The 25,495-nt window shown below is 44.3% G+C and overlaps 1 protein-coding gene across 3 annotated transcripts in view; it reads right to left on the bottom strand.

The window, feature by feature from the left end:
- The window catches only part of PLD1 (phospholipase D1), a 126,515-nt gene extending 101,514 nt beyond the window's left edge, over positions 1–25,001 (bottom strand). The window contains exons 1-2 of one of the 3 annotated variants that reach the window (XM_075132111.1): positions 24,898–25,001; positions 6,691–6,793 (exon numbers count right to left, since the gene is read on the bottom strand). The gene's annotated coding sequence lies outside the window, so the exon portion shown is untranslated. Of the gene's footprint in view, positions 1–2,717; positions 2,887–6,690; positions 6,794–15,642; positions 15,842–24,897 lie in introns of those variants that run through there. The other 2 variants (XM_075132112.1, XM_048864019.2) reach the window with 2 other exon arrangements.
- Positions 25,002–25,495: the final 494 nt, after the last annotated feature.

Below are 25,495 nucleotides of genomic sequence, written 5' to 3'. Positions count from 1 at the left end.
CAAGAGTAGCAAAAAAGGAAAGTGAGACCATTCAAACACTAACATTACACAGTCCAGGAAAAAAACACCCATGGAGGAAATCAGATCATTTTGTTTAGCAATGTCACACACCTGCCATTCAGTTTTAGGACCACCACATTTACACTCAGCCCCACTCTCAGGCAAATAACAAGTGTGCTCTTAACGTGGGTGAGCAAATCTGTGTTAGTTAACTCAGGATAAAATAGCAGTGAAGACACAGCAATTTGGCTTTAACTCAGATTAGCAGTACAAGTTCAATGCCATGTTGCCCTAAAGGCTTTTACTCAAGCTGCTAACCTGAGTTAAAAGGTGAGTTGCCATGTCTTCACTGCTGTTTTAACGTGAGTTATCTAAATAGAATTAGAAACACACCTTGTTAAGGGTGGATCTTCACTAAGGAAAAAAAAAAAGATGTGTTTTACAATGACATAGCTATCTTGATGTAAAAACACACCATTTTGCAATAAAAGACAGCATAATAGACCAGAATAGAACGAGTTAAACTATTGCAATGTTTTTGGGCTCATGTGGGCTATTTTTGGAAAGGGCTTTCTTCCAGACCCTCATCCAATGTATGCAGAAAAGACATTCTTAGAAACCTGAATAAATATAAACGGCTTTGATTTTTAAATAAAAGCTGACGTTTAGGGTCAATAAAAATCTATGGCAATACCAGCAAAATGCATATCTTATGCTTCTAATTTCCAGCAGGTTTGCAAATTGATTTAAGATCATTTCTACCAGATTGCAGAGTTAACAACTGTGTGAAAAAATGTGTCAATAATTTGTAATAGATGGATAAAATATGCAAAACTGCACCTATTTTCTTAGCTTTTTTTGTGAAGTCACTTGTAAAAAAAAATCCCTGGTTGAGGAGGGCAATCCCATTGTGAATCATGATTATTTTCCTTAAAGTAGACTCACCCATAGAAAAAAGAAAACTTCATAAAATTCTGTAGGTTAACAATGTCAGGCCCTCACACTTTGTTACTGTTACAGAGCTAGTAAAATTGTATGTTTGTGTCATATGATCTATTCTGCTTCATAACAGAGTGGATCATTTCACAAGAAAAGTATTTTACATAAACGAACATCCACAGCAGTTTTAAAAGGACAAAATTGTGACTGCAAAAATTGCTCTGTCATCAGCTATGAGCACTCTAGGTGTAGACCTAATTCCATTAGCTACAACACACTTACAGGTGTATCTTTAATGGAAGAAGTGCATGTTTCTGGGAAATGAAAGAAACAGTTTAAGCACAATAAATCTCAATTTGTTTACATTACAGTCTTTTCCAGCAACCTTAGCAGGGACACATCCACATAAAAAATTTTCCCATGATCCTGAAATGTGCACCTTGACTAAATCAAATATCTGAACAGGTTTTGGATCAGGTCCCATGAGATGGATTTTGAAATCTATTATACATCCTAGAGTTGACTCTCAGTGAGAGCTGGATGCCTAACTCCCGTAGTTGCTCCTGAAAAATCCAACCCTTATGATTTACTGAGTAGCAAGACCTTTAGGAATAGGTGCTTTCCACACATTCGTAATCGGTCACGCAATGACATTTTGATTTGATTTTTATCAATAGGTCCCATTACCATTTGTACTCCTTATTTAGTTTTATTTACTAAAGGCTATTCATTTTATAAGATTATAATGAAACAGAAGGGGTCAAACTCTACACACAGATACTTCCATGCAACCTTAGTGACTTCAATAAAGTTGCACTGGTGCAATTAAGAGCAGGATCTGTAGATACTAACACATAATACATATATTCTTGTTATAAATGGTCAGCCAAATTCAGCCCTGATGGGAAAAAAAGATGTAACAATTCCCCTGAAGTCAACAGAGTTGCACTAGGTCTGAATTTGGGCGGCATTTATGCCTAGTGTTTAATGCTTAGCACCTTCCAAGATCAGGCTCCAGTTTTGGAGACAGAGCATCTTAAACTCACATCAAGCAAAGGAACAGTAATACAAACAGGAAAAGAAACCTCAACTTCTGACTAGTCAAACTGTTCTTCCTCCAGGTCCTTAGCTAAGCAGCAGTGGTTGTTCAAATGTGTCAAGAGAAATGCCCACTTTTACCCAATATTCTGAGCTGGCAGCTGTCCAAAGATATAATGCTAAAATGACTGTTTCACTGTCTCTTTAAAACTACACTGGTCAAAGTGCAGCACACCCCTAATTCAATGTACAGGACATCTCAAGTTCAAAATATTGCACTGTTTGAAACTATTAAGACATTAATAATTTTCAGGGAATGAAAAACACCCACAGCTTCCATTTTGACATCAGTGAGAGTGGGGCGCTCAGCATCACAGACAAAAAGCCAGTCATACCACATTTAAAGTGTGGAAGGTTACAAAGTCCGTCTAAAAGTGTACTGTACAGTTTTACAAACAAGGGCAATATCTTTGAACTTGGCTTCCCAGCTTCTACACAACTAAAAAAAGGCAATATCCAATCAATGTATTAATTTGAAAAGCGCCATCACACATTTAAGTATTTTTCCTTTTCTTTCTGAAAAATTCTAAAATTGCTACTCCCTCCCAGCCCCACAGACATAAAGCAATGATCTGACAGCATTACTCTATCAGCTGTTCCATGTTAGCTTGGCAATAAATACAATGAAAGAAAATGACATTTGGCAATCCGTGAATAACTTCAAATCTTTCTTTACTAACCTTGTGCCCCTGTGAAAGTAGGTGCCTCATGATGCTTTTAAAATGAAAACCCTCCTTTCCTAGTAAGTGAATATCCAGCACAATGTTACTATAAGAAAAATAACCACACAGAAATCTGCACAGACAGGAAAAGCTGCATCTTCCTAAGTGCTTCAGTTCAAGTATTCAGGCTGACTCCCTAAAGGCAAATTGAGGCAGGCCCAACCCACAAGGTACTTTAGCCTATGAGCATTGTAAATAAAGTGAAAACCACTCCCCATATGTTAATTAGAATATTGGGAAACAGAGAGAGGGAGGGGGGAAACGCCACAGACAGAGCGAGCTAATGATTTTTGCTACATTTTTATTTTATGTACTTGTTATTACAGCCAAACATGCAACAGATGGTGAATGTTTAGGGACAAAATTTGCTCTTCGTTATTCCACATTGATACCCGTGTAACCATACTAACTCAAGTTATTTTACTTCAGACTTAAGTGCTGTAACTCAGAGGAGAATCTGGCCCTGACTGAAGGGAACAATTTTCTCCTCTGTCCTCTCCTCATATAAACCACAAGGGAAAGTCAGTTTTCCAGCTACTGCAGCCAAGAAATAAGTATATTTGATTGAGGGAAGGGAGAGAAAGTCATACAAGTTCACACTGAGTGAAATACATATGATGTTATTAGTATATCACAAACTAATAACTATGGTCATATTTGGGTCAGATTTGAGTAGCACTAGTCTCCAAATGTTAAGCTAGCCAGATAATTTCAAGTGCACATTCCCAAAGCCCTTTTAACATGCACAGTAGCAGATTTCTTTGAGAGAGACAGACCGACAGTATTTTAGTACCTAGTAAGGTACTGACAGTCAGGGAAACAAAAATCCTCTCTACATGTTATTATTATTTATTATTTGTATGACCACAGAGCCCTAGTCATGGACCAGGACCCTACTGTGCTAGATACTGTACAAACACAGAACAGTCCCAGTAAAAATGCCTAAAACCTGTCCACTACTACTACAGATTCACTGCACCTGCCCTACAGGGAGACTCATGAGTCTGAACCTTGCCCATGTAAATGCAGCCTAAGAGAGATGGATACTGTAATTCAATCTTCATGCCTGCCTCTTTGCTGAGATTGCTATAAGGGGTTGTGGTTTTTGAGAAGGAAACACTTGTCTGCTAGAAACTAAATTATGACAATCAAACTTGCATCACATAAAAACAACTTGGGAACAGCCCCTAACCTCTGTTAGATAAATCCAGAGTAACGTTATCTACTTCAGTCATAGGTGCCGACTTCCCCTCTGCCCAGAGGGTGCTCACCTGCCCCCCTGCCCCGAGCCCCGTCCCCCCCCACCCCTGGCCCTGCCTCTGCACTGCCCTTGTCCCATCCCCATTCCACCCCCTTCCTCCAAGTCCCCGCCACTGCCCTGCCTCTTCTCCGCCTCCTCCCCTGAGCAGGCCATGTCCCTGCTCCTCCCCTTTCCTCCCAGAAAGTCTTAAGCACCGCCAAATAGCTGTTAGGTGGCAAGGGGGGGGGCGGGAAGCGCTGGGAGGGAGCGGGAGGAGCAGGGACGTGGCGCTCTCGGTGGGGGGGAGAAGGAGGCGAGGAGCGGGGAGCTTGGCTGCCGGTGGGTGAGGAGCACCCACTAATTTTTCCCCGTGGGTGAAACAAGTCCCTGAACAAGATCCAAATTACCAATAAAAGCTTCATTTACAACAGGTCTCAAATCAAGATAGCTGAACTGGTTCATGTGCATTTAGTCTAACTTGGTTTAAACATGGTTTGTTTAGCCAATGTGGATAAGTCCACCTGGCATTTAAAACCAAGTTTGAAAACTGAGACAGGGCTTCCCAACTGGTTTTGAACATTGCTTATCTCAGTTCACACCAGTCAGCCCCACTGGTTTTAAACTGAGTTAGCCTGTATCCACTGAAAGCTGTGATTTAAAGTGGTTCAGCAAGCCTGATTCTTGGACCAGTGTAGACGGGATTCAGAAGTCCAGAGGCTCTACCAATCTGCAGCAAGGAGGGGCACCAATCTGTGATGGAAATGCTGGTTGAACCCTGTGGAAAAGACAAGTAGTTGTGCAGAATGCTGCACCCCATCTATGACATCATCTTGCCTCCCCCAGCAAGAAGCAGACATCACCTTGCCTCCCCCAGCAAGAAGCAGTGCTGGGGAGGGGAAGTCATGCTACACTGCACATAAATCAGTCTGCAGGGAAAGCTGCAGTGTCACAGAGCACAGCACTGGGCTGTGAGCCAATGATACTGCATGCTAATGCACCAGCCATGCTGCTGTGGGTGGAAAGGGGAGGCAGGATAGTCCGTCAGAGTAGCTGGCTGTGATTTGTGGGCCTGGATTCCTAGCCCCAGCTGTCTATTTGAGTTCTGCCTTTGCTCACACCACATGCTTGCCAGGACCGTTGACTGGGATGGCGACAGGAGAACAAGTGGCTTCTTCCTCCAATGGAGCTGTGGCATTTCTACATTACTTTGTTCCCCTCTGCATGCTCTTGTGCAGGAGGGGACACTCTGGAAACAGAGATGGAAATCTCTCTGTCCCAGCACCAATTTCATGGACCATCCAGCACTCAAAGCTACTTGCTTCTTAACTTTACCCAAGAATTAATTTCAATTTCCTTACATCTGTTGCAGCTGCTAACAGAGTTCTGGCAAATCCTTCCAAGCTCATGAGCTTTAACTCAGATAATGTATGTTTGTCTTCTCTCCTATTAAGTCTACTTTATTTTGGCAGAAAGAATGATTACTGCGGAACCAGCAGCAAGGGGAAACAAACATTTTAGATCAATAGGCTGGCACTGCTGAGAGCTCTATCAAGCAGCAGAACAGAGCATATTTTACATCCATCATTCCCATTCCCTTCTCCAAGAAGATGCAAGGTTGTGCGTGTGCCCATTAATGCCTTGTTGGAGTTCCCACGACATTCCTGTTCTCGGATGTAACTCTTCAAATGGATACTTGGCATCGGTCCTTTTTCAGTTTGTGATTTTGAAGGAAGACAGTGCATCTAGTGGCTAAAACATGGGCCAGCAAGTCAGAACTTTTGTTTTCTATTCCCATCCCTGCTCCTGATTTAATCCGTATGCAGCGTAGTTGTAGCTGTGTCAGTCCCAAAATATTAGAGAGACAAGGTGGATGAGGTAATGTCTTTTATTGGACCAACTCCTGCTGGTGAGAGAGACAAACTCTGGAGCCAAAGAGAGCTCTTCTTCAGGTCTGGGAATAGGGTTGCCAATTTTGTTTGGACGTATTCCTGGAGGTTTCATCACATGACATAATCTTTAATTCCAGGTGACTCCAGGATAATCCTGGACGGTTGGCAACCCTATCTGGGAAAAGTACTCCAAGCATCACAGCTAAATGCATCCAGTGTACTAAATGCCCTAACAACAATTACATGGGTAAAACCAGACAATCACTATGCTCTTGAATGAACTCACACAGGCAAATGATAAAAAATAAAACACCTGTGGTGCACGTGATCACTCTATATCTGACCTGTCAGCCTTCATCCTAAAAGGAAACCAGCACAACACTTTGAAAAGATGAATCTGGGAGCTTAAATTAATCACTCTCTTAGACATTAAAAATAATGGACTGAACAGAGACACTGGAGTTTTTGGTTTATTACAACAATCTGTAACCCACTAACCCCCTTTTCTTGTCTTATGACTAGAGAGGTGTTAAAGGGACACTCCGCCTTGAATAGTCCCTTACAATATGTGCTAACTGTATCCTAAACAGTCTATCCCACCTTGCATTTAGCTGTGAAGCTCGGAGTACCTTTCACAGACCTGAAGAACAGCTTTGTGTGGCTCAAAAGCTTGCCTCTCTCACCAATAGATGTTGGTCCAATAAAAGATATTACCTCACGCACCTTGTCTCCCTGATTTAAACTGGGATCTCTAGCCAGTCCCTGAACCTCTATGTAACCTTCCATATACATCAACACTTACCTACAGCATAGGGCAGTGTGAAGTTTACTTAATATACAGCACTTTGAGTTCCTGGTGTGGATGCGTCGCATGAGGGTCACATTTGCATTGAAGGTGCTGTATTCTGTAAGTGCAAAGGATGGATATTAGTATAATTTTTTATTTTCACTGATTAATTCTTTTTCTTCTCTTTTAAATTTTCCATTGACTAATGTCTCCCATCAGGTGAAAGCCTGTGCATATGAGAAAGAGAGGCACACACACAGATCTTACATCCGATGAAGTGAGCTGTAGCTCACGAAAGCTTATGCTCAAATAAATTGGTTAGTCTCTAAGATGCCACAAGTACTCCTTTTCTTTTTGTGAATACAGGCTAACATGGCTGCTACTCTGAAACCTGACATAGATCTTGGTCACAGAACAAATTTTCCAAAGGCCCCTCAAATGATTTCCTTTCAATACAGACATTATACACAAGCAGCAATCCATCTCTGCTCCCTTTGGCAGGAGGCAGTGTTGTCTGGGTCAGAGCCCAGTAGACAAAACTCTTTGGGGTAGGCAATGTCTTTTACTGTGAGTTTAGATAAGGCCTACCACCATGAAGCTCCAATCTAAATGGGGCCTCAGGTGATGTTATAATACAAATTAATAATACGGACTGGGAGTCAGTGGAAGTAGGTTCTAATTCCCCATCTCAACACTGACTGATTGGGCAAGCCATTTAGCCTCTCTGTCTCCCTATCTGTAACAACGACCTCAAATAGGTGTTGTGAAGCTTAATCAATTAAAGTACTTTTGACAATTTTAGGTGGATGGTTCTATACAAATGCTAAGTGTTACTATTATTATCTGCAGCTCAGGGATCTGCTCATGAGCTCAAGTCTGGGAGCTGTCAAAAACATCTAATCTTAGGTTCTTATAATTCGGTAATTGAACCTCCAGGAAGAACAGAACTGAGAGAGAGAGTTTTCCACACAGTCATTACTGGGCAAATGTTGTTAGATATGGAGAAGACAAATTTTTTTGCCAGATTCCTCACTGACTTCAATGGAGTCAGTTTTATCCCACACAGTTGGGATAAAACTGACCGATGTGTGATCTAGACAAATTTTTGTACTGGTATTATTATTTGTTTTATGATAGCACTTAGGAGCCCTAGTCATTTATCAGGATCCAACTGCGCTAGGTACTGTACAATCAACGAATAAAAAGATGGTCCCTTCCCCGAGGGCTTATAATCTAAATGTAACACAAGAGATAACAGATAGATATATACAGACATGGGCGTACAAGAAAACACTGAGACAATATTAGTTAGTCATCTCTGCACAAAAGCAGCCATCATCTGAAGGATGATAATGTGGTAGTTTTGTTGATGTTGATGGGGAGCACCTCCCGACCATAGTGGGGGCGGGGAGTGGAGGACATGGGAGAAAGCACAAAGATGCTTGTTGGAAAATGTAACAAGAGGATATTGGAGATTGGCATCATGGGCCATGGTATAACTATGTCAATTGGAGGGCAAAACGGGTTGGGGGGGGGGGTGGGAGGAGGGTTCCAATACAGTTATATCACTGAAATCCCTAGTGCTGAAGCAGTTATACTGTTATGAAGGTGCCTTACACCAATATGGCATATTCCCATATGGGAACAACAAGCGATACCAGTGTAAGACACTTTATATCAATATAACTAACTGTGTCCACACGAGGCAAGTTGTATCACTTTAACTATAGGTACAGTAACTTGTGCGTGTAGACAAGGCCTTAGAGGAGGCATGCAAAGATTTTTTTTAAATTGGGTTTGCACCCCTTTGTTTCTTTAACATGGTTGAAGAAGGCCTGAAATGTTGGGGGGGTGGGTGGTTCTTTTTTTCCTCTGCTTCCGTTTCACCTTTAGACATATCAAGAATCTCAAGTCTGATCTTCCCTTATTGTGCTGGGGACCTCTTGTGGGGGAGAGGAGGGTGTCTCAGTTTTTATTAATTATGATAATCATGATGATGATGATGATGATTTGTGAGCTCTCCCCCAGTGACTGAAAAACTGAAGGAGCTGATACTTTAACAGACATCATTACTCTCAAGTGTCTGCTAGGCACTTGAGTTAAATAAGAATTAAAAAGGGTTTGAACAACCTGACTCAAAGTGACTTCTACTCCTAATTGTTCAATTTTCACTCTCTCAATTTGTGATGTCATTATTTTACCATTGCCCCTGTCCCCATAAGAGTAGGTAAGACTTGAATCGATAATGTAAAAAATACGTGGAGGAAAAAAAAAAGTCCAAACATCATATGAAGCAAAAAAGAATACACTGTTTCATGTACTCTGAAAACTGTTTCGTGTACTAGTCACCTTACAGGAAGTCTGCTTAGCATCACGTGAAGAAGAAATCAGCAGCACCACCTGCTGGCAATAACACTTGAAATGCTAACAACGGTTCTCATAGATTCAGAGATTTTAAGGCCAGAAGGCTTCATAATTTATTATCATCTAGTCTCACCTCCTGCACAACACAAGCCATAGAACCTCACCTAGTGATTTTGCATCAGCCCCATAACTTATGTTAGCTATAGCATATCGTTTAGAAAGATACCTAATGTTAACTGTAAGTGATCAATACATGTTGCTTGGTAAGTTGTTCCAGTGGTTAACTGTCCTCACTGTTACAAATTGAGCCTCATTTCTAGTCTGAATTTATCTAACTTCAGCTTCCAACCACTGGATCTCCTTATTCCTTTTTCTGCTATCATCAGAAATCTCTTCCCCATGGAGTTCCTTGCAGACTGTGATCAAGTCACTCCTTAACATCCTCTTCCATAAACTAAATAGCCAGAGCTTCTTTAGTGTCTCACTATAAGGCAGGTTTGATAGACCGCTCATCCTTTTGTAGCTCCTTTCTGAATGCTTTCCAATTTGTCTATAAAGAGGCTTCCCCCCCCCGCCCCCCTCCCTTTGCAGGGGGAAAAAGAACAAAGCTATAAACCAGAGTTGCCCAATGTCTGGCCTTCAAAGCTCTGAACTGTGGCCTTCCAGGGCAGTGACTATCAACCTTTCCAGACTGCTGTACCCCTTTCTGGAGGCTCGTGTACTCCAAGTTTTAGCTCACTTAAAAGCTACTTGCCTACAAATCAAACATAAAAATACAAAACTGTCACAGCATAATTATGAAATAAATCAATTGGAATATAAATATTGTACTTACATTTCAGTGTACAGTGTATAGAGCAGTTCGTACAGACTTCGCTAGTGCTTTTTATGTTGCCTTTTGTAAAACTAAGCAAATATCTACATGAGTTGGTGTACGCCCTGGAACAGCGGCTCTCAACAGGGGGTCCGCAGCCCCCTAGGGTCCACAAACCCTTTCAGGGACCCTGCAGCTAAAACCCTGAGCCCCACCCCCAGCACCTCCCGCTGGGCTGAAGCCAGGGACTGTGAAGTTGAAGCCCTGATCCCCAGTGACCGCCATGGGGCTGAAGCCAGGAGCAGCAGGGCTGATTTCTGGAGCTCCAAGCCCCAGTGTTCCCCACAGGGCAGAAGCCCTGAGCCCATGAGCAGAGTTGGGGGAAACACAGGGGTGTTGCCCCCCCCCAAAAAAAACTACAGTGCAAGAGCAGGGCAGTCCCGGGGCAGCTCCATACCTCTCCCCCCACCTCCTTCACTCCCCGCCCCCGGTCTGAGGCGGGAAGCCAGAGCCAGGCTGTGTGGGACAGCTGCTGCTTTGGCTGGTGCCATGGAGCAGGCAGCCACGGCATTCCCTCGTCTCCTGCTGCTGCAGGGGGTTGAAGCTGCTCCTCAGCTCCCAGCCCCCTTTGCTCACACAGTCAGTAAGAGCCATCTGGGTGAGGGGGACCCGGCTCCATGGCTGGCAGAGCCCTTGAGGAACAGGGACCGCAGGGGAGCCCTCCTAGCACACAGCCCCTAGCTACTCTCATCCCTGCACCCTGAGGTACCCTCCTGCCTGCCCACAGCCCCAAGCTACCCTCATCCCTGCACCCTGAGCTACCCCCTCCCTGCATCCTGAGCTATCCCCTTGCCCACACACAGCCCGTAACTACCGCCTCCCTGTATCCTAAGCTACCCCCCTGCTCACACACAGCCCCAGCCACCCTTCTCCCTGCACCCTGAGTTGTTTTCAAACTTTTTGAGCTGAGCCCCCGCACTTTTAAATTATAATTTTTGGTTGCGACCCCCTCCCCAAATCCAGACAGGCGGGTGGCCTGCTGAGGTGAGTCAGGGGGTGGGGGTGACACTCTCTCCCCAGACCCACCATGCGGAGCTGGCTTGAGCCCCGCTGGCCCCTGCCCACCCAAAATAGAAGTCAAACTACACCTATGCCTGAGCTCCCCCCAGCCCAGAGCCCTGAGTCCCCCCCTCTCCTGCTGGGCCCTGGAGTTTTTATAGCATGTTGGGGGGGGCCTCAGAAAGAAAAAGGTTGAGAACCCCTGCCCTGGAAGACCTCTGTATACCCCCAAAGGTACTCGTACCCCTCATTGAGAACCACTGTGCTTGGGCAGCAGGCTGTGCTAAGAAGCCAATTTGTTCTCGACTATGAACAGAAAATGTGTCTCCTGAGCCTCACTTGGATATTTTGAAAGGGAAAGTGTTTGAATCAGCCCTGCTGGGGACAGAGCAGAGGAACCGCCTCCACAAACGCCTCAGGAACAGCTCTGTTATGAGCCAGGAGCCCTACGAGCTGCAAGAGCAGTTCTCCCACTGCTGCATTGCAGGAGAGAGGGGCCCTGGTTGTTCTATTGTCTGCTTACCTGCATGGCGGTAGAAGCCCGAGAGAGAGTAGGAGAGGCACTCAATTGCTCTACCTGAACCGAGGGGAACACCAAGCAAAAGATGGCATGGCTCCCCTCCTCCATGCAGTCACCAGGGCAGCTCAGGAAAGAGAAGAATCTAAAAACCAACAAGCAATTATGGCTGCCCGATTTTCTGCCCTCGCCCATGTTAGAGCACTCTGGATGCCACTCTAACTTGTGGTAGAGGGCAACATTTCACTGTATGAAGACTACGGGTGATCAAAATATTTCCATCAAAACTATTTTTCAGTGGAATTGAGTTTTTGACTAAACTACATTTTTCATGAAAAGTGTCTGCCTTCCACAGAACATTTCATTTTTTCATAGAAAAAGCAAGCACCCAAATATTAAAATATCTCAATTTGGTTATCCTGCCAAGGTGCCTCATGGGAAATGAAGTTTGATTTTCTCATGTCCCCACTCTCCTCTATCAGTGGGACTCCCAGCAAGACTACATTTCCCATGATGCACCAAATTTTCCCCTCACCATGAGGGGAGACTGAGAGATGCACTCCAACCAGAGAGTGCAGCACATAGAAGAGAATGGGAGCATGAGGCACTCGAACTACAACTCCCATGAGACCCGACAGCTGCATTTCATAATTGAAACATTTATGGTTTTGGCCAAAGTATAATGATTTTTGATTTTTTGCCAAAAAGTTGAATTTTTTCCATGAGAAATTTTGACAAAATTTTCTTTATTTTCTTCAGAAAAAAAAAAACATGTTACAACTAGCTATAATAAAGATGTGTACAGTGTGTGTACGCTGTTCAAAGCAAGGGAGGAACTCCACTTGGTTCTGCTCCTTTCCTAATTATATTTTAAATATATCCAACACCACATGGCAAACTGGCATTGAAAAGAATTTTAAATACCCTTTTCGTAAGAATACTTATGAAAGCCAAAGACTTTGGGCTTGATTTTGAGCGGCTTTTCATGGTGGCAATGGGTGCGCAAGCAGACCTGAGGCACAGTTCTTCCCTTATCTCCCCCAAAGGTATTGTGTCTCCAACACTTCTCTCTGCAAGCTGCAGCTGAGAACCACAATGAACTATCCAGGAGATAAGCACAAGGCAAAGAAATTGCATTTGCTGTAGAAGGTTTACTCCAGGTAGTTCCCTTATCATTATTTTCTCATGCCTAATTTGCCTTTGGGTGGGGTAGAGAAAAGATTTTCCTTGGCAATCAGCTCACATTTGCAGCATTACATAAAAACCTGGATGCCACCATCTGGTTATTTCCTTATTCACATTCTATGCTGTAGCAACAGAGGTAACCAATCACCATTAAACAAAAAGGACAAAACTAATCCCTTTGGAAAACACAGGACCACGTTACCAAACAAGCCTTCAGGTCTGGGGAGGGGCACAGTCAGAGGTGAAAGTAAGCCGGTACAGTCCGGTACGGCATACCGGCAACAGCCAGTACGCAGTGCCAGACCGGACTGGCTTCCCCGGTGGTGATTTAAAGGGCCTGGTGCTCCTGCTACTGCGGGGAGCCCCGGGCCCTTTAAAGCGCCGCCAGAGTCCTGCCGCCGCTACGGCCTTTAAAGTGCCTCTTCTGGTTGAGGCCACACCCGCACTCCGGACTCCGGCGTACCGTAAATCCTTTAAGTTACTTTCACTCCTGGGCACAGCATATGTCCAAAGATAAAGCATAGCTTAACAAGCAACAGGAGCTTTTCTGCTGCAATTTAGGCAACTCTAGAGAAGCACAAGCTCTGTAGTTTGTAGAAGGCAAGATGACAGGAGCTTATTTTAGCTCCCTCCTCTTAGACATAAGATGCTTAATCAAAAAGCACATTATTAAGCTGATTGTAAGGGTGTCAGTAGGATAATAAAGTAACAGCAGCAATGGGTTTGAGTGGAGTCAGCAGATCTATCTCAGATCCTTACACACCTTCCCATTACCACAGTATCTGAGCCCCTCCTAATTTTTCATATATTCAGCCGCACAGCATTCCTGTGAGGTAGGGAAGTGCTATAATCCCCAATTTACAAACGGGGAACTGAGGCACAGAGACATTAAGTAACTTGCCCAAGGTCACACAGCAAGCCTGTGGCAGAGTGGGGAACTGAACCCACATCTCCCAAGTCTCAGACTAGTATCCTAACCACTGTATCATCCTTCCTCTAGCCTATAGAGCTACCCAAAAGTTAACAAAAGGGCCAGAGCACAGACACCTTCCTCACCCTCACAAGTACTTATGTAACCCACACACCTCCTGGGTGTGGTGCTCTTTCCCATCTAATGGTACCGAGACCACTTAGAGAGAGAGAGATTAATGAGTTTGCTCTACAGCCTTAGTTAAGAGGCCTATGGCTCTTAGCTCATGCAGTAGAGACTCATGCACTAAAACAGAGGTGGGCAAACTACAGCCCGCAAGTCACATCCAGCCCGAGGGACCGTCCTGCCTGGCCCTTGAGCTACTGGCTGGGGAGCCCAGCCCCTGGTCCCTCTCCTGCTGTCCCCCTCCCCTGCAGCCATGCTGCCACGCAGGCCGCACATCTGGGCAGCGGGGCTGTGAGCTCCTGCTGCTCTGGGCAGCATGGTAAGGGGGCGGCGGCAGCGGGGGTTGGATAAGGGGTAGGGGGTCCCAGGGGGCAGTCAGGGGACAGGCAGCTGTTGGATGGGGCGGAGGTTCTGTGGGGGGAAGTCAGGGGATGGGAGGGTTGAATAGGGCGTGGGAGTCCCGGGGGGCCTGTCAGGGGGTAGGGGTGTGGATAGGGACACGGGCAGTCCAGGGACAGGAAGCAGGGGGGGTTGGATAGGGGGTGGGGTCCCGGGGGGGCTGTCAGGAGCGTGGCTGTGGATAGGGGTCGGGGGGGGCAGTCAGGGGACAGGGAACGGGGGGGTTGGATAGGAAGTGGGGTCCTGGGGGGTAGTCAGGGGCAGGGGTTCTGAGGGGGGCAGACGGGGGCGGTAAGTGGGAGGGGGAGGATGGGGGCGGGGGCCAGGCTGTTTGGGAAGGCACAGCCTTCCCTACCCAGCCCTCCATACAGTTTCGCACCCCAATGTGGCCCTTGGGCCAAAAAGTTTGCCCACCCCGCACTAAAAGGTCCCAGGTTCAATCCTGCCTGCCGACGGCCAGGATCTGTGGATGTTACACTTAAGCTTTGGGACTTCTCACATGAATAATGGCTCACCAGCATGAGTAAGGGCTCAAGATTCTGGCCCAAGGTGATTTGGCTGGAAACTACAAATATTGCAGGATTTCCCTGAAATGTCTTGAGAATGAAGCTCCACCAAACTTATATATTGTGCCTTTGCAGATTCCTGTACAGACTTCCTGCTCCCCATCCCACCTTTAAGTTAGCCCCAAATCACACGAAGATAATTTTAAATATTCTCCCCTCCTTTCACTGAACTCGCATTTGTCAAAGGCTGCCTCTCTCCAAGGATGGCTAAGGCACTTTAGGTCCAATGCCAAGAGTGAGCAGGCCATGGAGGGTCTATGCACAGGGGTCTATGCACAGGGCTCTGCAAACAACCCCACCACGCATACCCATTCTGCTCTGTAGTCTCTCTCTCTCTCTCTCTCAAATCCTGCAGGTTTCTATGAAAAATATAAATATTTATAGTAATGTGTTTTTAAAATACAAGCTCCACTGCTAAGCTTTTAAAATTTCCCAAAGATTTAGTCCATATTGGGAGTTACTAGAGCTGAGGACTTAAAAAGAAATCTTAAGAATCTTAGAAGTGAAAAAAATATTCTGTGGCAGAGAATTTAAAGTTGCCATAGGAATCTGGAAGTGAATTTCCCCTCAATTTTAATGAAATACTGTATTAATTTTAGGGGGAATTAGGCATCCAAATCCAGTTCTGAAAATCTCAGGCTACAAAATTACTGACAAATTGGGATGGGATGGGAATGAGGATTCAAATTATCTCCCCTCTGGTCCCACAAAAACTATTTAATAGAACCCAGGCTGGATTTTTTTTTACACTTCCTGTAAGTAGTGTTCAATAAGTTCTTTTACATAATCACACCATAGTGCTCCCAATCAGGAAGCTATTTATTATAACATCCCTTTTGAAACATTAATTTCAGATAGCAAAATTAAATGTGAACACCATAACCTGCTTACATATTTAACATTCTATTAAACTCCATTAAAGTCTATATCATCATATATATATAACAAATCAATTTTTTTAACTTACCTAACTCTTAACTTTTTTGCAACTAAGGTATTTTCCTCAGCGTTTCAGATGGTTGTTCTTTCCTGCCTTAGTATTATACAAAGTTATGCATCTACCTTGCAGGTGGCTGGATGCTGGAGGGAGCGAGAGTTTCTCTTATGATAACAGGAGATTCTCTTGCACTTGGCTCTTCTGGTGGGAGTGTGTTTTGAGAGTCTGTTCCAATATCTATAGATGGCTTGTCAGCCTGTGTTTTCTTCCATGTCCTGCTGAGCTAGTCTCAGTGGAGCGCATATTTCACCATTCTCCACTTCCTGGTTTTGTCTTATGTTCACAGTGGATGAATGTACTTCTGGTTTTGGTGTCATATAAACCCTTCCCCTGCTACGTAATGTGAACAAGGATTTGTCTGTTCAACAGATGTAGTTTGCTTCCAGGTGCATGATTTGTTCCGAAGAAATAGTTTGATCTTCACAGGGTCTCCTGGTTGTAGCTAGTCAAGTGTAGTAGGCTTTGCCTTTGCGTGTCTCTTCCTTTTTTTGTCTGTTACTCCTTCCACCACTGCCAGTTGTAATAATGCTGGGCACCAAGGTAAGTGTGCTTCTTAACATCAAGCATTGTACCAGGCTGCTTGGTAGTCATACCTTCTGCAGGAGACTTTCTCCATTCAAGAATGCCATGCATTTTCTCTGATTTTGCAGCTTACTTTAACAGAGCCTCAGCAATTTTATCTGCCAATTTGGCTTTGCCTCTTGACCAGCTGTGGTATGGTCATGATGTGATATGACTGAATTCTCATTCCTGGGTAATGTGCACAAACTCACTGCAAATGAACTGGCATCTGTTGTGTTACACTACACAGTTCAGGATACCAAGCCTGCTGAAATGCTTCATGCTTTGTCTATGATGGTCACTGAGGTAGTGTCTGACAGCTCATCTACTTCCCAGAAGTACATGTTTGTGTGGTTTGCAGCGAAAGGGTCCATTCCTACTTTGCTCCAATGTCTGTTGGGAATATTGTGTAGTTTCATTTCTCTTTCTGCTGCTTGACCTTCATTTCCCATAGGTATCACAACTGCTCAGCAGTTCTGTGATATCCTTGGTCATGTTTGACTAGTATTATGGCATCTCTGCCTTTCCAGCTGTAGCCTTCTATTCCAGAATGGCTCCGATGTATTCTTGAAAGAATTTCTGTTCTCTTTTATTCTATTCAAATACTACACTCCTCACTTGCAGTATCAGAGTGCCTTCTAGTAGTGGTGTAATCAATATGATTACACATCTGTTCTTTGTTGTTTGTTCTCTCATTGTTTCCCCAGGGGAGAAGCATGTGGAGTGGAGTGTCTTGTTTTAGTAGGGTTTTAGGTTTCTTTGTTTATTTTCAATTGTTTGCTTCCTCAATATGGCACATTTTGCTTCTTTGTTTTTTCTTGTCTGCAAGCTTTGGCATAATGATTTCTCTTGCCAGAATTATTGCACATGATCCCATATTTGGGTCATTTTCCATTGTCATGTTTTTTCTCCATAATACCCACGGGTCTTCTTTTACATTTTATCTCCTCTGCTTTGTAGTTGTGCATTGCTTTTGCACAAATTTTGATGCATTTTTCCTTTTTTTCCAGGCTTTCCCTGTGAGCCTTGGTGCTACCTGCATCTGCTCCACTTATTCTCTGCTTATGAGCTTATACACTAGCTTTGCACATGTCGCTAGCTCTTGGTATAGTTAGTATGGTCCCAGATTGGTAATAGTAGTGCAAAGGGCCTGGGTAAACGAGCCCAATCCAGCCCAGTCTGGAACACAGTTTTCCCACCCTGATTTGGAGAAGTCTGGACAGCAACACCGCAACCCTGTTACAAACCAGTTTTGCAATAGCTATGCTTAAACTGTGTCCCATAGCTAGTGAAAGTAGGGACTATTCCTGTGGCTTTTAGTGGCAGGGGCTGTGCTGAGAAACCAATTCACCATACTGCGCAAGTCATGAGTGGCCCAGCTTCATCTACAGGGGAATCACGGTAGCCAGAAGAGTTTTAAAACAGGATTCTTCCCATAAAGTTGGTACCATGGTACCTCTGTCCTCCAGGTCTAGCTATGTTAGGTTATTTTGGGCTAACCTCTGTAGCTTAGATCCCTACCAAAACAGGTCAGATAAACAATATTAGCACCTTTTGGGGGAAACCATCTTTAAAAACAGTTTTGGCTAACACAGTTTCACTGTAGTGTAGGGACCTCACATTAGGGCCACGGTCACATTAGTCTGGGGATCTGCACTATGCCCCCTGGGCTTAGCAGATTAATGCTACACCAGATTAATGCTGTCACTTAGGCACATGCAACCCTCCTAGGGTTGCCAATTTTCTAACTGCACAAAATCAAACACCCTTGCCCCACGGCCTCACCCCTTCTCTGAGGCCCCGCCCACACTCACTCCAGCCCCCCTCCCTCTGTCTCTCGCTCTCCCCCAACCCCATTCACTTTCACTGGGCTGGGGTAGGGGGTGCGGGAGTGTGGGAAGACTCCAGCTGGGAGTGCAGGCTCCAGAGTGGGGCCAGAAATGAGGGGTTCAGGGTGTGGGAGGGGGCTCAGGGCTGGGGCAGCAGGTTGGGTTGGGATGCTAGAGGGGGTGAGGGCTCTGGCGGGGGGGTGGGCTCTGTGGTGGGACTGGGGATGAGGGGTTTGGGATGCAGGAGCGGGCTCAGGGCTGGGGCAGGGTGTTGGGGTACGAGAGGGGGTTCAGGATGTGGACTCCAGGAGGGAGTTAGAGTGCAGGAGGGGGTTCTGACCTGGGGCAGGGGGGTTGGGGTGCAGGCTCCAGCCAGGAGGCGCTTACCTCAGGCAGTTCCTGGTTGGCAGTGCAGCACGGCTAAGGCAGGCTCCCTTCTTGCCCTGCCTCCGTGCTGCTTCCGGAAGCAGCCGGCATGTCTGGCCCCGAGGCGAAGGCATGGCCAGGTGGCTCTGGCGGTGCCCCTGCTGCTCCCATTGGCCGTGGTTCCTGGCCATTGGGAGCTACGGAGCTGACCCTCGGGGTGGGGGCAGCACGTGGACCCCCCTGCCCGCCCCTGCACCTAGAAGCCGGACATGCCGGCTGCTTCCAGGAGCTGCGTGAAGCTAGGGCAGATAGGAAGCCTGCCTTAGCTCCACTGCGCTGCCGACCGGACTTTTAACGGCCCGGTCAGCACTGCTGACCGGAGCAGCCAGGGTCCCTTTTCGACCGGGCATTCCGCGAAAACTGGATGCCTGGCAACCCTTGCCACGTTAGCAGCACCAAGCTGCTAGGAAGAGAAGAAGAAAGGTGAGTGTTAGGATATAGATATTCAGGCCTGTCTGCAAAGGCCTGTACTTTAAGAATTTAGGTGTATTCTTATCACTTGGCTAGTTCTAGAGGTATAAAAGAAAGAATCAAAATCACTGTCTGACAGTGTAAGGTCCTTCTCTTACTGTGACAGTCTGAGGCCCTGTGCTTAGGCTAAGGCCTCTGGCTAAGCAGCAGAGGCAGCCATAAGCTGGGAAGTGAATGGTCACATCCTCACATTCCAAACTAGTCACATTGAAAGAAGGTGCTATTGGGCTGTTAGGAATACAATCCTGTCCTGATAATGCCTGTCGCCTCCAGAGAAAGGGAAGTGCCTAGAAAATATAAAAGAAAACTTAGTTTGATAGCATCCTGTCTGGCAAGAACTCACTTATCAATAGCTGGTATGTGAAATCCTCACTTCTGTATTGTTTTGTCATCATAGTTCCCACTTTGCTATTGTTTGTCTGTATAATCTCTGTCTGGTTCTGTGATTGTTCCTGTCTGCTGTATAATTAATTTTGCTGGGTGTAAACTAATTAAGGTGGTGGGATATAATTGGTTACATAATCATGTTAGGATTGGTTAGTTAAATTTCAGGAAAATGATTGGTTAAGGTATAGCTAAGCAGAACTCAAGTTTTACTAAAAAGAAAAGGAGTACTTGTGGCACCTTAGAGACTAACCAATTTATTTGAGCATGAGCTTTCGTGAGCCACAGCTCACTTCATCAGATGTGTACCGTGGAAACTGCAGCAGACTTTATATACACACAGAGAATATGAAACAATACCTCCTCCCACCCCACTGTCCTGCTGGTAATAGCTTATCTAAAGTGATCAACAGGTGGGCCATTTCCAGCACAAATCCAGGTTTTCTCACCCTCCACCCCCCCACACAAATTCACTCTCCTGCTGGTGCTAGCCCATCCAAAGTGACAACTCTTTACATAATCAAGTCTTCAATCAGGAAGTGAGTGGGTGGGTGTGGGAAATGGGAACAGGGAATGGGGGTAAGGAAATTGGAATCATGTTTTGCTAAGGGCAGGAATGGGAACAGGGACACAGGTGTAAGGCTCTGTGGTGTCAGAGCTGGGAAGGAGGATACTAAGGAAGTAAACTGGAATCACGCTTGCTGGAAGTTCACCCCAATAAATATCGAATAGTTTGCACCTTTGGACTTCAGGTCTTGTTGCTCTCTGTTCATGCGAGAAGGACCAGGGAAGTAAGTGGGTGAAGGAATAAGCCCCCTAACAGTGAGCATTAATTTTGCTCCACAACAGCACTTTTTAGCATCAACTTCTTTTCAGGAATCATACACAGGAGTGACTGCAGCAGAAAAAGGGAATTAAATGAGCCCCCCAAAAGCACATCTGCTCAAAGAGAAACACAAGCCGTGCTGACAAAGCAGCACTGTTACATGTATTTATTTTCAAAAAGCACTGAAGAGACCCAGAGTGAGCTCAGGAAATAGCACTGAATCCCAGCCAGCTCCTGAAGACCTTTCTAAAAACCTCCCAAGTTGCTAAGAGGAGAGTGAGGGAATGCCATCCAGCTAGAGTGACCAGATAGCAAGTGTGAAAAATTGGGACAGGAGATAATAGGTGCCTATATAGGACAAACCCCTGAATATTGGGACTGTCCCTATAACATCGGGACATCTGATCACCCTACATCCAGTTAGGCAAATACAGCAATTTTCATAGAATCATATAATTCTGGGTTTTCCTTTTATGAGAAAGCCTCCATGAGAAGGAGTAGGTGAACGGAGTGAACACCTACGCAGCACTGGGTTCTGAAACAAAGAGCCTCCAGGTCAAGGAGATAAATAAAAAAAAACTCAGGAGGAAGCAGAGTCACCTCCCCATCATAAGGTGCTTTCAAAAAAATTATTTTCCCTCAAGGAAGTTTAAAAATCTGTCAGCAAGCAGAGTCATGAGCAGAGTCTCAAACAATAATTTTACAGCTCTGCATGTGCGCACATCCCCACACACAGAAGCCTACAGGAGCTTATAGATCCAGTCCTGCTACTATTGAAGTAAAAGAAAAAACGGACATTGGGCCTAAATCGTCACTGCTTGTGCCCTCATTCACACCTGTGCAAAGCCCATGTAAAAGAATTCTTTGCTCCATGGCACCTAGGTTAGGTGCACCCATTTTTCACAGTGAGTGAACAAGACTGAGAATCAGCCCCATTGACTTCAAAGGTGCAAGATCAGGCCCTGTGAAAGGACAAGAACACACAAAAGAGGAAAGGAAGAGTGATTAAACAACAAAAACTGCATTCAGCCATTTATATTTTGACTTACCAGCATGTCAGTTTCACAGACCCTAAAATAACACACTGGGTGTGTTTTATATTTTTATACTCCATTCACCATGAAAAGGGAAAAATTGGAGAATTAAAAATATATATAAAATTTCAGCTTTGGGTGGCAGACCAAGATGCCTAGGTCACATGCCACCTGAGGCGCACTGTGCATACACTAAGAAGACACACCAGAATGTACTACCTTCTCCAGGATTTCTTTCTAAAGGAAATAATCAAGCACAAGTGTTTATCCAAGGCACATAAGTAAATACTGCACTGCACTGTAGATTGTGTACATTTGGTAACACCCATTTACTTAGCTGATCCATTCAGTGCCCTTTGATAGGGGAAAACTGAAGGCAAAAACATTCATCTGCTTTTGCACCTTATCAGTTGGCAACTGGTATCTTACAGCAAATTATTTCAAAGCTAGATCAAGAAATGATAACATAAATGGTAACATAAATCAACAGCTACAACAATTCATTCTTATTACACACAATATTAAAGCTGCCCATCATCACCATATCCATAAATAAAAGCACAAGAGAAGGGCCAACTTATCTTCTGATTTTATCACTTGTAACTCCACCTAAAGCTATATAGTTGTGTGAAAGGTTAGACAAAGCAGAATTAGATCTTAAGGTAAGCAGTTAAAACATACAGCAGCCCTGATGCATGCCCAGAGATGGATTCTTTGTTTGATATGGTAAGATTTCCGTAATAATGAAATAGCTTCTGATCACTTTTCTTTTTGTCATCCCACCGATCAGGATTACGCCAGATATTCAGTTATCCAGGATAAATTGAAGATAGGCCATTTATTTAAGATTTGCTGGCTGTCCAGTGCGGCAGGCACATGTGAACAACATAAGTACAGCATGTTTGACCAGGTTCTACTCCACATTGACAGGTCTTGATTCTAGGGCCTGGAATTTCCAGATGAGAGCAGTGATGTGTTCTGAACTTCATATAAAGAGGAGGACAGGCAATTGCTTACAATCATGGAGTCATTATTGGCTTCTTTTCGAGCACATATTTATGCAAACTAGTAGAGTTTACTCTGAACTTGCATTAAAGAACCTGGCCTAAAGAACTGATTCCAAAGCTACCTTTTGTAAACCCCTCCCCCACTTTTCCTATCCAAACATTTCCTGGCTCACTTTGTCAGTCAGATTCAAGGTTGTGTTCTATTCAGAACTGCATTTGGTTGTCTAGTCAAAGTGACTTAAGTGTGGATTAGTTTCAGAGTAACGGCCGTGTTAGTCTGTATTCGCAAAAAGAAAAGGAGTACTTGTGGCACCTTAGAGACTAACCAATTTATTTGAGCATGAGCTTTCGTGAGCTACAGCTCACTTCATCGGATGCATACCGTGGAAACTCAAATGCTTAACTTGTGATCGGCAAGATTCTTCTAAGCAATCCTGATATTATTTTAGTAGTTCAAAAAGGAGTGTTCTCCAGAAAGATGAGTGGATTTTGGCCAAAGAGGGGACATGGTAGGTTCACTCTAGTTGTTTGCTGCTGTACAGACTCCCTTAATTAAAGTCCAGTTCAGCTAGTATACATACATCTCAACAGACTCAACCTTGAAGTCCCTATGCAAGCAAGCAAAACTCCCAGTGAAGTCAACAGAAATTTTACCTGCATTATGACTACCCAATCAATCTCAATGCCTGTGAGTGCAATTCCCATTGATGGGGCACATTTGCACTGCAATGAGATTTAGGACTCTTAAGAATAAATCAAGGGAACATGAAAAAATAAATCTAAAAACTCAACATCACTGTATCCAAATAGCAAACCTCTTTGTTTGCTTCCATAACGCTCCATGGTCCTATTACATGACAAGGTCTTTTTTTTTAAGTCTTCACTGAAAGCTTACCACTCTTTACGGATAAAGAGGATCTATATAGATTGCATATCAGGAAGTAGCTGACTCACAAGATGTGTTCAAGTTAAGGCCCGAATGTAAACAGATATGCAATGAAATCAGACTCACAAGGATACTGCATGTGAGAACAATATCTAATAAAGGAGCTTCCTGTTTCCTAAATTCCTATAGTACCATTGTAAAGCAGCTTATGTCTATTTTATTATTGGGTCCATTATTTGAAATTCCTAGTAATATTTAATAGGAGATCACATCTTTCTAACTGGAAACTCAAAGCTCATGCATCTAATCCCACAACACTCATGCATCTAAACACACAAACTGGAAATGGAAAGACCTAAGAAGTTTCTTTATTTCTAAATTATAGGTGTCAGAGAAGCACACAAACAAAGATATTTTGGTTACAGGGATAAAGTCTCCTCCAGAAGGGATTGAATCATAACCTGTGCAAGGCACAATTCTGCTCTTGGACGAGGATACATGTACGCAAGTCTCATGGAACTCACTGGATGGGGTTGCAGAGGTGTAACTGAGAGCATCATTTGGCTCAGTGGGAGTTACAAGTGTGTATCCAAGGGCAGATAAAATAAATTTAACTTCTCCAGACTTTACAATTCCAGCTACTCGCTACCAGCGGCAAAATACCAAATAATCAAGAAAATGTTCACTAAAATGCCTGCAGTGCTAACACTGCTGACCTGGATTCAACAAGAAGGGACCCTGGTCAAATTGCTCCACTGTTTAGTAAGTGAACCAGTGGGGTGCAAAGGGCTACAAAGTCAAATACTCAACTGAATGCTTTCTGTATCTCAAGAAAAATTACATTTTCTTTAGTGCAAAAAAACAGTTTGGACAAGATCTCCAGACACACAGCACTACTTGCAGATCATACACAAGTAGTTTTAAACTAAAGATAGACCACATTGCAACTGGCTGTTAAAAGACAAGTCAAATTTCCTGTTTAAACATGAAGCCAGCAAACTATTGCTAAAGAAAAGAGCTAAATTGGGGGCAACCCTGTCCTATTAGTGTACCCAAATGTTCAAAGATATTACAGCACATTTAGCAATTTTGCATTAATTCTAAAATTGTAATAGCAGTAATCTATTTTGCATAATATTTTTCTAATTAGCTTCCTTTCCTCTTACTTTTTAGAGTTGCCAGCAAATATTTGTTGAATATAGTTTTGGAGAATGATACATATAAGGCCCAATCAAAGGGGAGCAATGCCATAATTACTTTGTTTATGGTTTTTGGTAGGTGGGGAGCAATTAAATTTTTGGGGGAAATTATAGTTATATATGCAAAGCTCCTACATTAGGAATTGAATACTTCCTGATTGTTTAAATTATGCTGATCAAATTAGACTATAGCCAAACCACAGTCTAGTACGGAGTGGAAATAGCACAAAGAGCTTTATGAAAGTAGCAATGAAGCATGACTGCAGAGATGCAATACATTCTAAGTAAGGCAGATTATTTCTTTTACATATTATTCATCCATAAGCAATTTGCCATCACATACAAGGGTGATCTGGAAACTGCAAGGCTGACAAGCCAGGATCAAGTACATCAGGCAGAAAGCAGCACTGGGAAGACAGAGCAAAAGTTTTCAAGAAACAAACAAACTAGGGAGATCTCAAAAGAGGCTGGAATAAACTCCCAGGAGAAGCTGCTAAGTAAAACCCAAATGCAGAAGAAACTTTATGCCAGGGAGAATCCCCCCAATCCCAAGTAGTTTACTCGTTCACGTAGTGTGCCCTAGCCAAAGAGTTGGGGGTTACCTGTGCCCAGCGCAGGTCTGCGTACGTGGGCAGGTATCTCCAGAGTTCTCTGTGCATGGAGCGGGCTTGGACTGAGCGCCGCCTGTCTCCATACACCAGGGACTGAGGGTAGCTTGGCTGGGGCGGGGCCACAAGGTTCCAGCTGTGCCCTGGGGCTAAACTGTGCGGGCGGGCCCTTGAAAGAAGAGTAGGGGAGCTCTGAGAACAGAGATGCCTTTGGCTTTTAGTTTCTCAAGGCGCGGTCGCATGAGAAGGGTGAGCGGAGCCTGGAAGTGGGGATTTCTCTCTCGCCCGGCTGTTCTGCACAGCTCTCTGTGCGGGGTCCCACACGCAGCGCAGCAGGCGAGAAACAATCACTTGCCTGTGTGTCTGTAAAACAATAAATCGCCTCCATGGAACAGCTGGTTACGAGCAATAATTGGGAGTGTTCCCGTATCAGGATTCAGCCACAGAAAGAGGATGTGGGGCTGGATGTGTTTATATACACAATACACGGACTATAAGGAGAGAGTGTGTATCTATAGCACTTGTGTGTGTGTATGGAAAATGCACAGTGTATGAATTATACAAAATGTGCATCTACATGTCTCGTCTAAAC

Source organism: Caretta caretta, chromosome 9 (genome assembly GCF_965140235.1).
Source record: "Caretta caretta isolate rCarCar2 chromosome 9, rCarCar1.hap1, whole genome shotgun sequence".
In the NCBI taxonomy this organism is placed as follows: domain Eukaryota; kingdom Metazoa; phylum Chordata; order Testudines; family Cheloniidae; genus Caretta; species Caretta caretta.
This window is presented reverse-complemented; position numbering and strand designations above follow the sequence as displayed.